Below are 11,988 nucleotides of genomic sequence, written 5' to 3'. Positions count from 1 at the left end.
GGAAGAGGGGAAATAATGAGGATAAGGCAAGGTCAATAAGAGAGAGGGGTGGGGGAGGGAGGTTGGGGAGAAGAGATGGAAGAGGGATGCAAGGATGGAGAGAGAGAGAGAGAGAGAGGAGGGAGTGTGTGTGTGTGTATGTGTGTGTGTGTGTGTGTGTGTGTGTGTGTGTGTGTGTGTGTGTGTGTGTGTGTGTGTGTGTGTGTGTGTGTGTGAGAGGCAGGCAAGAGAGAGAGAGAGAGAGAGGAGGTGGAGGTGGTCGTGGTGGTGGTGGTGGTCAGGGAGGTTGAAGCTCCAGCCACCACCACCACCACCACCAGCAGGAGAGGAGAGCCAGTCCACAAGCGAGCGTGCTGGGGGAAAGACATCGCGGCTCGTCATTCCGTGTTTCCCCACCACAGACATACAATACCCCGGGTATATCAGTGCCGTGTGACGTGTATCCCCGCGAGGAATATCCACAGTTCCTCATTTGGTAAAGGAAAATCCTATACGAGTCCGAAATGTTTAAATATTTGAGTTTCTGTTTTTTTTTCCGAAATGGACACAGAGAGAGAGTGTGAGAGCCAGAGAGGATGTGGTGAGGCTGGTCCGTGGAACTCTGTGTTTGCAAGCTGAACCATCCCCCCGAACCTCACTCTTGCCTGCTGCCTCTCCCGTTCCTCTGTCTATGTCTCTCTCACTCACTAGCTCTCTGTCTGCCTGCCTGTCTGTTTGTCTCAGGGAATGACAATCACACCCCCCCCCCAGAGATATATACATCCCCCCCAAAAAAAAATCATTCCCTTTACCTTCCCTCCGTTGAAAATGTGTTTGAGAGACATTGGAAAACAAAATGAGAGATATTTCCCCAAATTATCTCCCACCTTACATCTCCCTTCCTTCGCCCCTCCCATCAATGTGTTTGAGAGACATTGAAAAAAAAGAAGACCAAAAAAATATATATAAAAAAATAGAAATTTACAGAAGCCAGAACGAGAGACACAGTAAGAGACATTATGCCCCTGGAAGCAGCCTTCATCTTTTATCTCGCCCAGTAACGATGCAATTCTTGAACAAACGCGAGACAGGGGAAAAAACTAAGTGGGGGGGAGAGGAGGAGAGGGAAATGGTATTTTTTCCCCCTCCCTTACTATTGGCTGGGAGAGAGAGAGAGAGAAAGAGAGATAGTGGTGGGAAAGGAAACATTGTTGAATCGAATAGAATCGTCTTCAAGTTTGGCGGTGATGACGAACCAGACATTGGAATTTCTACTTTTGTATTGTATTTGTCTTTGTGTGTTTGTTGGTGTTTGTGTGTGGGGGGGGTTGGTGTTTGTTGGTATTTGTGTGTGGGGGGTGGTGTTTGTTGATGTTTGTGTTTGTGGGGGAGGTGTTTGTGAGGGTGTGTGGTGTTTGTTGGTGGTGTGTGTGTGGGGGAGGTGTTTGTGAGGGTGTGTTTAGGAGTGATTAGTGGAATTTCTAACCCTTAATGTATTTGTGTCTTTGTGTGTTTGTGTATGGGGGGGGTGTTTGTGTATGTGTGTTTGTGAGTCTTAGTGGAAAAATCTACTCTTGTATTGTGTTTGTGTGTGATTACGTTTTTATGTGTGTGCGTGTGTGTGTGTGTTTTATGTTTGTATTTAACTGCGTTTGTGTGTTTTTTTCTATGTGTGTTTTATATGTTTGTATTTGTGGGTGTTTTAGAATATTGGTGAAATGCCTACTCTTGTATTGTGTTTGTGTGTGTTGTGTGTGTCTATGTACGTTTGTGTGTCTGTGTGTTTATGTATACGTATGTGTGTGTGTGTGTACTATCCAAATTTCTCTATATATTTTAACTATCTAAAAATATGGTAAAATTAATCCAAGAATTACTATTAAATATGATTATTTTGAACTATCCATTTTTCATAACTATCCAACTTGTGTCATTAAACTAACCAATTCTTCCGTGAAAAAGTAGTGCTCGCTCGGAACTAACCAAACCTCGTACGACAATATTAGTCAACTACCCGGGACTTACTTACGACTATCCACTATTCAGAAGTCACATAGAACTACTCTAACCCGTGTTTAACTATTCGAATACGAAACACGACTATCCAGTAACGCAGACAATTAATATCTATTCATCATGCAACTATCCTGACCCCACGTATTACAATTTCCTATCCTGTGGGCTACTATCCATGATATTTAACAGGTTTCTTATAACTGCTTATGTGACTATCCTGGCGCTCATAGTACTATCCTCTATCCCCAGTGCGACTATCCTATACTATCTACGACTCATAGCATCTGGCCACTACCGCTTAATGTCTCCTTACTGCCGATTTAATAGACGATCTTGGGTTGGAAATGAGCATATTCGCCGCGATATTAGGCGTTTCTATGCTCCGGGTGTTGACCAGGAGCATACTAAGGGAGGGGAGGGGGTAGGTCCTAGCTATAATCAGCGGCCACTCATGGAGCATATCGTTGTCTGTTTATAGTTGATGCTTTTTTGTTTTTATTTTTTAATGTATTTCGTGTTTTTGTGTTTATACCTACATGTAGATATATACATGTATTTGGGTGTGTATACTTTCATCTAGAGATATGTATATACAAGGTCATATACATTTATACACCGCTTTAATTACTGGATGAACGATTGTGACTCCTGATACTTGCTATATACAGGTGTGATTAAAAATAACTATCACTCGTTAACACCAATGAACGAACTCGTAAAATTGTCAATGACTGTTAATTTCGAAGCGTGGCGGACAAGAATTTTACAGTCAGTCAAAGTTCAAGCGTAAGAATGGTAGATTAAAACGTGACCCCCCGTGATGTGTTTTGGTACATACATACATACATACATACATACATACATACATACATACATACATACATACATACATTCATACATTCCAGCAACACTAGCCCATAAAAAAACACTTTTACCTCCACACACAGACACACATTATAATAATCTCTCTCTCTCTCTCTCTCTCTCTCTCGTTACAGGAATCCTGCTTGAGATGTAGGATTATTATTTCTTGTAGGATCTCTGAAGCTTTGTAGGATCTTTGAGATGTTGTATCATCTTTGAGGTGTTGTAGGATTTTTTTAGGTGTTGTAGGATCTCTCTGAGGCGTTGTAGGACTTCTAATGCTTTACTAGGATTCGTAAACTGCCATAGGACTGTGTTATAGGACTTATTGCATTATAGGAATTTAAGTACATTCTTGACTCCTCCGGGTAGGACTCCCCGACTAGGACTCTTCCAGGTAGGACTCCCCCACCTAGGACTCCTCCACCTAGGACTCTCCCATATTGGACTCCCACAGAAACCCCCCAGCTAGGACACCTCCCACGCCACGAAGGATTTCTGAACTCTATCTTGAGAACGTCGTTAAGAAGCTTGTAAGAGGCTGACGAGTCTAGGAGTGTGGGAGTGAGAGAGGGGTAGGAGAGGGAAGGGGGGTGAAGATGATGAAAGAGAAGAAGGAACAGCGGATAGAAGGAGAGAGAGAGAGAGAGAGAGAGAGGAAAATGCGTATTAGAAGTGAGAAAGAGAGATAGAGAGAGAGATGGGGGGTGTGTAAGGAGAGAAGAGGAGAGTGTTGGAAGGAGGCGTGGAGAAATAAGAGAAAGGAAGATAGTGTGGGAAGAGAAAGGAAAGTAAAGAGGAGAGAATGAAGAGGAAAGTAGAATGTGGTAAGTAAGGGAAGGAGAGGGAAGAGAGAATGCGTAGTTGCTGGCGAGAGAGAGAGAGAAAGAGAGAGAGAGAGAGAGAGAGAGAGAGAGAGAGAGAGAGAGAGAGAGAGAGCGAGTACAATGATAAAAAGAAAACAAGAGTAATGATGTGAAAGAAAGAGAGAGAGAGAGAGAGAGAGAGTGTGTGTCTGTGGCAAAAAGAAAGTGGCTATTGTGAGAGAGTGAGAGAGAGAGAGTGAGAGTGGTGTTGTGAGAGTCTTGTCAAAGAGTCTGTTGTGTGAAAGACTGGCGGAAATGTGCGTTGTAATGTGTGCCTCCTTGCTTTCTGCCCTCCTCACACACACACACACACACACACACACACACACACACACACACACACACACACACACACACACACACACACACACACACACATATTAGAAGCAAAAGATGAAAATTAAATATCTTTATATAAAATTATTTACAACTGTGTTTTCAACGAGAGAGAGAGAGAGAGAGAGAGAGAGAGAGAGAGAGAGAGAGAGCTTAAACTACGATACATTCCTTGTAAAGCTTTAAGCTGGACCATCGTAAGGTTGTGAGAACTGTAAGAATAATGGTTGGAAATAATGGTGGTGACGTCATGCATCATGGAGCGAATATATCACTCTGAGAGATAAGAGACAGACAGACAGACACACGGACAGACTGATTTGGCGAGAGAAAGTCAGAGATAGTGAGTGGATGTTAGTAGGAGAGATGAGAGATAGGTGGAGAGACACATTATTATTATTATTATTATTATTATTATTATTATTATTATTATTATTATTATTATTATTATTATTATTATTATTATTATTATTATTATTATTATTATTATTATTATCATTATTATTATTATTATTATTATTATTATTATTATTATTATTATTACTGTACTGTTGTTATTATTGTCATCGTTATCATTATTAAGATCATCATCGTCGTCATTATCATCAAAATAATTATAGTGTAACGTTAGATTTAGGTAGAAAGGAATGAAAGAGTCTTGGGTCTGGCAGCGGGTGATCCTAGTATAAATGGCAACGCGCCTAATGGTCGTACCGCCTGGGGGGAGCTGGGAGGAAGTGCTTCTGTTTACATTTACTGAAAAATGTACAGTGGTCTCTGTCTGGGGCTTCTGTGGCATTCTCTCAGGCTCTCTTTCTCTCTTTTTCTCTCTCTTTCTCTCTTTCTCTCTTGTCTTTGTCGACCCTGAATTTCACCCGAAAGAGAGAAGAATCACCCGGACAAAATTACGTTGTATAAAGTTTCATCAGACAAATTAACGTTAGACAGAATTTCAAGTATTCATTAAAAGACTCAAACAAAAAAATATATATATATAAATAAAAAAAATCATTAATGTATTTGTTTTATCAGTTCTTAATTTATCTTGTTTTACATTATTAGACAGTTAGTGGTGGTGGTGGTGGTTGCCTCTCTGACTACTTCGCGGGTTCGATCCCCAGGTCGGATGTGAGAAAGGTGTTATCCTGCTTGACAACCCAACATGACAGGTTTTATCTTAGGTACTCGGGGAGCCTCGTGTACTAGCGCTGGACAGTGAATAAAATGAATAAAAAAAATATATATATTGCATCCTCCCCTCCCGCGAAGTCAGCAAAGAGGATATAGAATCGGAATCCGTCTGTCTGTCTCTCTCCGTCCGTCCGTCCGTCCGACCGAGTTTCATCTGGACAACATAACTCAACAACCACCTCACGCATCTAAACGAAACTCTATATAAAAATTAAACAGGTGAAAAGGAAGTGTTTTTATTGTAGAGAAGCCGATGATTTATCTATCATTTACATAATAGAAGGAGACATATGTTCTAGCTATCTCTCTCTCTCTCTCTCTCTCTCTCTCTCTCTCTACACACATACATATAAGACAGTTGCAGTTATAAGCATTTGATAAAGGGACATATACAGGTACATATTTATAGATCTATTTATAAGAAAGTTAATGAGCTGAACACCTGAGATCTGTCTTTGTGTGTGAAGGAGGGGGAGGATTTGGCCTTACCTTTAACTCCTCCTCTCGTCTCTCCCTATAACTTATAAACGAAGCCCCTTAACCTATAATTAAAAAAACAAACTTAAGTGAGTTAGAAGTGTGTTAGTGAGTTAAGAGATGAGTTAATTAGGAATATTCTCAGTTTGTCCATTTAGGGGAAGAAAAAAAACTAATTTTATCGTACAAACTTTGGAGATTCTTGTCTTTTTAAAGGGTTTTAGATTTTTTTTTCTCCCATATCTGGTTATTTAAGACCGTGTGTGTGACCGGCTGACGTCATATACGGCACAGCTGACGGCGACACAGCTGACAGAGACACAGCTGACAGCAACACACAGAGACGTCAGCCGTGTCCAGATGTGTTTTCTTGGCACAAGTTTTGGGGGTGAAGAAATAGCGTGAAATTCTTGAACCTCGGAGACCATTCACCCCTGTATGGGCCCAGGGACGTATAACTGGCCTCATGTTCACTACAGCAGCTCCTACGACGTGGTGTTATCTAACGAGGAAGGCGGGGAGATTCGAACCAGTGTTATAGCCAATTTGTTTTGATTTATTTGTTCAGTTCGATACAGCTTTCCCGACACACGCTGTAAGCTAGGTCAGTCCCTCTAAATTTGTCCTCACGTGTGGAAAAGTGAGAACGTATCTGACTAAATTAACTTTAACTAAGACACAACTTGTGAATCCTTGAGAATTTATAAAAGAAAAAATTGTCTCTTGCCTGAAAATGTGACAACGCTAATAACTGACTCAATTAAGTAATGACACAGACGACAGCGGTAATGGCGTCAAAACTCCACTGAGACTCTACCAACACGATATAATACACAAGAAATAAAATATAAGACTTGTCGGTGTTATTTACTTTTCAAAGACGTTGTATACAGGTATGCTCAGGTATACACACTACACGAGGCTGTGTTAGTGTTCACCTGTGACTCACACTAGTGGGTGATTTATGCCTTTAACTCTGATTGCTCCGTGTGTGTGTGTGTATTGATTTGTGTTTTGTGTACGTGGTTTATTTATTTGTGACTGTTTTACTGGGTGTATGGCTGTGTGCGTCAGTCCATCCACACACGCCAGATACTGTATGTACGTCTGTTACATACATAATCACATCTGCAGGTCAGACTATTTAATTAGCACCACGGTTAGTGCACCCTCCGTCCTGCGGCCCAGAATACTGTTGTTTATCATAAGATTTACATGTTAAATATCTTATCCACTTAGTGACTGGGGTATGATCGTAAGCCTGGCAGTGATGATGCTGGCCGGCCACCCGCTGCCGTTCATCCGCCAATGTTCTCCTATAGTTCCTCCTGTAGGTGGGCGAGTCACATGATTTAGGTTTAGTTTACTTGTGTTTGGAGGCATCGTTCACTACTATATCAGTTCAGTTATTACACAAGACCTCACTGTATTTACGTACGAGGGATCGAGTGGGTCGTGTTCTCGTCAAGACACAGACACAGCCAGTAATTACTAGTGAACAGATCCTGGCAGCACTCGTACCCAGGGTCAGGCCAGGTTCTGATAATTTTGCCAACTTATGCAGCTGTAAAATGAGGATGACAACCCTGCAAGTTACAAATTGCTCACCAAGTTAAAGTTCACAAGTTGGCTGGGTTCTATGACTGTCGTATTAGCCTAAACCTTTGACTTAACAGGTTCTCTACGTGTTTGTGAGAAGCTGACCACCAGACACTGATAACTTCTGCCTCAAACTATAATATGTCTTTCTACTCTAAAAATCTGAAAACTCTTATGTTCTTTCAGTGTCTCTCCCTAACAACACACAGTAGAACTCAATAGTAATATATGAATAAATCTCACCGTAACATGTTTCTAAGGCATCTCTATGTAAACAAGCGCCTCTACCGTTATGTTTGTAAGAGTAAACACAAACAAAAATATAAACAATTTTCTTTTTAGTGTATTTTTTTCTTTTCTTTTCTTTTTTCGTTTACAATTTTCTTTTTATTTAGTTTGTAATTTCATATTTTTTCGTGTACAAGGACGAGAAGCACTTTACCCCCTGAGCGTTAAGTGTCAACAAGGCCTTTGAGTGAGGTATATATAATGATTCAGCCTCATTGTAGAGTGCACTTAGGAACTGCACGCCACTGTGTGTGTGTGTGTGTGTGTGTGTGTGTGTTTCAGTGCCTCCTCTCTCTCTCTCTCTCTCTCTCTCTCTCTCTCTCTCTCTCTCTCTCTCAAACACACACACACACACACACACACACACACACAGAAAGTCACTTCTTAGACCACAATATAGTGATGAGATGCAAGCGGGCACTTAAGCAAGACATTAAAGAATCCAACGCGGGTGAGTGCACGACAGCAAGCGCTCAAGCAGTAGGTACCAAACAAACAACCTCTAGAGTAACAGTATAATCATGCACTGAGAGCAACCCCTTAAGCGCGGCGTTAAGAATGCATCTTTCTCCTTTAGTCTAGCGCTCAAGCACAAGGGTGAACAAGATCCGTGGGGTGGAGGAAGCCCTTGAGCGGTTGTGTGTGAATTGGTGTGAGTGTCAGCGCTCAGGCAGCCAAGCACTGTAATATTCACAGGGTTGCCACATGTCGCCAGTCTCCTTCCCTCCCTCCCTCCCTCCCTTGTTGACATTTTTCCAGGACAATATATATTTTTCCCTCAATATTTATTTTATTATTATAGCTTAAGTTGTTTTTTTATCTCTGCCTATCGTCTAGTTTTATTTATATATTCATCTTTTATCTGCTTATCAGCCTTTTATATATTATTATTATTATTATTTTTTTTTTTTTTATCGATAAATCTTAAATTGATATATCCTCAAAGTTACTAATTAATCTACTAGCTGTTGTTACTAATTATTTGATATTATTAGCTGTCTATTTTACTCAATTATCATCGTCTGGTTCCTTTCTTACCTTCTTCTTTATGTTAGAAAGAAGAAAAACACGATAATTTTTTGTATATTACTAGCCTAACGTGACCTGGCCTGACCTAACCAGACCAAAGCTTACCTAACTAACCAAACTAACCTAACCTAATCTCCACTAAATTAAGGTATAGTATGGTTCTGTTATGAAGAGTACACGATGTCTTGAGTAAAAATAATATTTCACACACACACACACACACACACACACACACACACACACACACACACACACACACACACACACACAAACAAACAAACAAACAAACAAACACACACACACACACACACACACACACACACACACACACACACACACACACACACACACACACACACACACACACACACACACACACACACACACACACACACACACACACACACACACACACACACACACACACACACACACACACACACAACACTGTTCCTGCTGTCTTTCGGTAATGTTTTGTTTGTTTTTTTGTTACTGAGTTAGGTTTCGTCTTAATGTCATTTGTCGAGTTCAAACGCGAAGTTTATGCCTCTCTCTCTCTCTCTCTCTCTCTCTCTCTCTCTCTCTCTCTCTCTCTCTCTCTCTCTCTCCTCTCTCTCTCTCTCTCTCTCTCTCTCTCTCTCTCTCCTGATTTACCAATGCTCCTAGTAAGTAAGTTCCTTGTAGGTCTTCAGTGCCTCTGTTTGTAAACATTGAGAAATATCTTTTGCTTTCTTATTTTGGGTGAGAACGAGAGAGAGAAAGAGAGGGGGGTGGGGGAAAGATAAAGAAATAAAGAGAAAGATAGAATAAAGAAATTAGAGACATTGTGAGAAAGAGAAATTGAGATAGAATATGTAAAAGACAGTGAAACAGAGAGACTGCGAGAAAGAGAGAAAGAGTGTAAATAAAGTAGAAGTGAGGGAAATGAGTAGAAACAGAAACAGAGATAAAAAGTAAGAGAGAGAGAGAGAGAGAGAGAGAGAGAGAGAGAGAGAGAGAGAGAGAGACACCCCATGCTTAATCTTGTAGTGTTGTAACCCAATACCCTTAAGACCTGAGGTAAAAACACCGAGCGAACGTCTGCCTGGCGTACCTTCCTTATCACTCACCATGAAAAGATAAACGCCAGACGCACATGATAGCTCGTACTGGTGCTGGGGATTCCTGGTCAGAAGGATTTGCTATGAAAATCTATGGTAAATGGACATCAAAATTCACATACTTTCCAAATAGGCATTAATCCGTATAGAGACGCGGTGGCTGAGTAGATATCATACTTACCTCTTGTCTCATAGGCTTCCGGTTCGAGTCCCACGGTGTTAGCTGTTGAGTAAGGGCGCCCCCCAGTCTACCCAGTGGTAGAAAGTGTCCGAAATTTTGCTAATGAGGAAGTGAGAGGTGGTAGAGTGTAGTGTTGCAGCCCATAGCTAGTCTACCTTCACCTACGGATGTTCCTGTGCTCGACAAAAAATAAATATAATAAAAAAATATAAAATTAAAATCTTGTGAAATTAAAACGCCCATAAAGTTATCCGCACCATAGTTGTTTATTAATTGATTTATATAATTTATTTATCGCCTGTTTATGGTCATTTGTTTATTAATTTATTTATACAATATACATTTTCCATATGATTATCGTAATGTTTTTGTTGTTATCAAAGTTTTTAATAACGTGTTGTGGTGATATTGAATATTTTATTGGTGTAAATGTATCAGTTTATTAGACGATTTATTTCTACTGTTATCCTTAATCATCACTTTCTTTGTATCACAGTTTTATCAACCATTTGTACTATATTATTCATTTATTTTATCATACTCTTACCGACCTATTATTATATATTTTTGTTTCATATTCGTTGGTTAAGTAAATTTAAATTATATATATATATTGTAGACTTAACAAAAGGTTAGGTTAAATAATTTATATCTTTGTTTTTGTTATTGTGTCATTTTGTTAATTTATTTATTTTACCATCATAAATTCACACTATTTTTAAGGGTTGGATTTTTTTTTTTTTTGGTGGGCCTTTTGTTGGCGGTTGACAAGGTCGCAGACGAGGTCACCCAGTATTATAGGTCAAAGGTCACAGAAACTCCCGGTGTTATATGAGAGGCTGGTGGATAAAAAAAAAGTGACAGGTTGTGGGTCATGTGTGGGTTGCGTGGGTCAGGTGTGGGTTTGGTGTGGGTTTGGTGTGGATTTGGTGTGGGTTTGATGTGGGTCAGGTGTGGGTTTGGTGTGGGGTTGATGTGCGTCAGGTGTGGGTTTGGTGTGGGGTTGATGTGGGTCAGGTGTGGGTTTGGTGTGGGGTTGATGTGCGTCAGGTGTGGGTTTGGTGTGGGGTTGATGTGGGTCAGGTGTGGGTTTTTCTATTCCACTTCTTACCTTCATCTTTATACACATCTTTATTATTTTATTTTGTTTTTGTTGTCTTTCCCTTCCTTGTTTATTATTGTTGTTATTATTGTTCTTGTTGTTTTGTCTGCTATTTCGTCTTCTTTTTATTTTTTCTTCTTATTTTTCTTCTTCTATTTAGTCTTCATCTTTCTCCTCTTACTCCTTTCTTCTCCACTTCCTCCTCCTTTCGCTTCTTCTCCGTCTTATTTTTCTTCGTCCCTTTTCCTTTCTTCTGTCTTCTTTATCTTGTTTTCATTTAGTTACTTTATTACGTCCCCCTATCACCTACTTCCTCATTCTCCTATTCCTCTTTTCCTTATCTTCCTCTTCCATATTCCCCTTTTTCATTCTACTCTTCCTTTTTCGACTTTCTTTTCATCTCCTTCTTCTCCTCCTCCTTTTACCTCTTCTTCCTCCTCCTCCTCCTCACCTTATGTCTTACTGTCACTTCCTTTCAAGAATTTGTGGAGTTCGGTTTCCTCTATACGATATACTTACTTTCTTAATAATTGGGTAAAATTTTTTCCTTCCTACCTGTCAAGTTTATCATTCTCTTTTAATATTTATTTTTCCTTTTTTTTCTTCTTATTCTTCTTCTTGCTTTTCTTCTCTTATTTTTTTTCGTTTTAAATGTCAAATTGTTTTCAACTTTATATCTCGTTTAAATGTGGTTGGTATATGCTGATTTTTTTTTATGTAAGTTATCCCTCATTAAGGTTCGTTTTCTTTTATGTATTATATTTGCGTGGGAGGTTTTTTTAGCGATAACTATGATATGTTATTGTAAAGTAAAAAAAGACTCTTATTGGTGTCATTCCTTTATTTTGCATAATTTTCGTTATTAACGTTGAATTTTTTTCATTTTTTCAGGTGAGATATCATTACATTTTAATATTTCGTAGATGCTTAATATACACTACAGCAGTTTTTACATATACA

General features: G+C 39.6%; 1 protein-coding gene across 5 annotated transcripts in view; it reads left to right on the top strand.

Moving 5' to 3' along the window:
- The first annotated feature begins 338 nt into the window (after positions 1–338).
- Positions 339–11,988, top strand: part of LOC121865948 (innexin inx2-like) — a 50,039-nt gene continuing 38,389 nt past the window's right edge. For all 5 annotated transcript variants that reach the window (XM_042365519.1, XM_042365516.1, XM_042365518.1 and 2 more), the window contains exon 1: positions 339–475. The gene's annotated coding sequence lies outside the window, so the exon portion shown is untranslated. The remainder of the gene's footprint in view (positions 476–11,988) is intronic.

The sequence above is a fragment of the Homarus americanus genome, unplaced genomic scaffold (assembly GCF_018991925.1).
Source record: "Homarus americanus isolate GMGI-L3 unplaced genomic scaffold, GMGI_Hamer_2.0 scaffold44276, whole genome shotgun sequence".
In the NCBI taxonomy this organism is placed as follows: domain Eukaryota; kingdom Metazoa; phylum Arthropoda; class Malacostraca; order Decapoda; family Nephropidae; genus Homarus; species Homarus americanus.
This window is presented reverse-complemented; position numbering and strand designations above follow the sequence as displayed.